Genomic DNA, 484 nt, shown 5'->3' on the forward strand with positions numbered 1-484 from the left:
AACAACAACAACAAATAACAGTGAATTCAGAAAAGAACAGGAAGAAATGATCAACAAATTCAAGGAAAAAGAGTGTTAGGACTCAGTATGTATTAGAAGAAAAAGAAAGGAGAGAAGAAAGAGTATGCAGAGCAGGAAGAAAAGGGGGAATGGAAAGCAAAGCAAAGAAAGAAAGGAAGAAAGTTAAAATATTTTTTATTAGCCAGGTGCAGTGGCTCACACTCGCAATTCTGGCTTTCTGGAAGGCCACAGCAGGTGGATTGCTTGAGCTCAGGAGTTTGAGACCAGGCTGAGCAACAGCCAGACCTGATCACTATTAAAAAAAATAGATAAACTAGCTGCTACAGGCGTTGTGGCTGGCACCTGTAGTCCCAGCTACTCAGGAGGCTGAGGCAAGAGGATTGCTTGAGCATGAGAGATTGAGGTTGCTGTGAGCTACGATGCCACAGCGCTCTGCTCAGGGCTATAGAGTAAGACTCTGTCT

This window comes from Otolemur garnettii, unplaced genomic scaffold (genome assembly GCF_000181295.1).
Source record: "Otolemur garnettii isolate 467f Iridium unplaced genomic scaffold, OtoGar3 scaffold00132, whole genome shotgun sequence".
Classification (NCBI taxonomy): Eukaryota; Metazoa; Chordata; class Mammalia; order Primates; family Galagidae; genus Otolemur; species Otolemur garnettii.